Genomic DNA, 518 nt, shown 5'->3' on the forward strand with positions numbered 1-518 from the left:
TATATGTATATATATATATATGAATGAATATCCGTGTATATGTGTATACACGCATCTACAAATTGATTTTGTATTTAAATAATATATAAACTTTATATTTTATTTCTTTTGTCATGTTATTTATATACTTTTTAATACTATGCGTACTACTGTAAATATCTTTGATGTACATATGTGTGTGTGTGTGTGTGTGTGTGTGTGTGTGTGTGTGCGTGTGTGTATGTTAAATAAAATGAGATAACAGAGCCAAGGCAATTTGATATTCCTAGGACATTTATAAATAGAAAGGTGGTCTTACAGCTGTTTCAGGGAAATACATTATATCCCATCATCAGGGACGAGTTGAGAGAGCTTCAATAGAAGGAATGAGTAGAGTTAATCTTTTTAGAAGTTATTCTGGAGAGGGAGAGATATACAAGAAATTAGATATTAATGCAGACAGTTTAAAAGGAAAATATGAAAAATAATACCTGTTGAATGTTAAAATTGCTGTTCCGTTATCCATATATATATATATA

Source organism: Octopus bimaculoides, chromosome 6, assembly GCF_001194135.2.
Source record: "Octopus bimaculoides isolate UCB-OBI-ISO-001 chromosome 6, ASM119413v2, whole genome shotgun sequence".
Taxonomy (NCBI): Eukaryota; Metazoa; Mollusca; class Cephalopoda; order Octopoda; family Octopodidae; genus Octopus; species Octopus bimaculoides.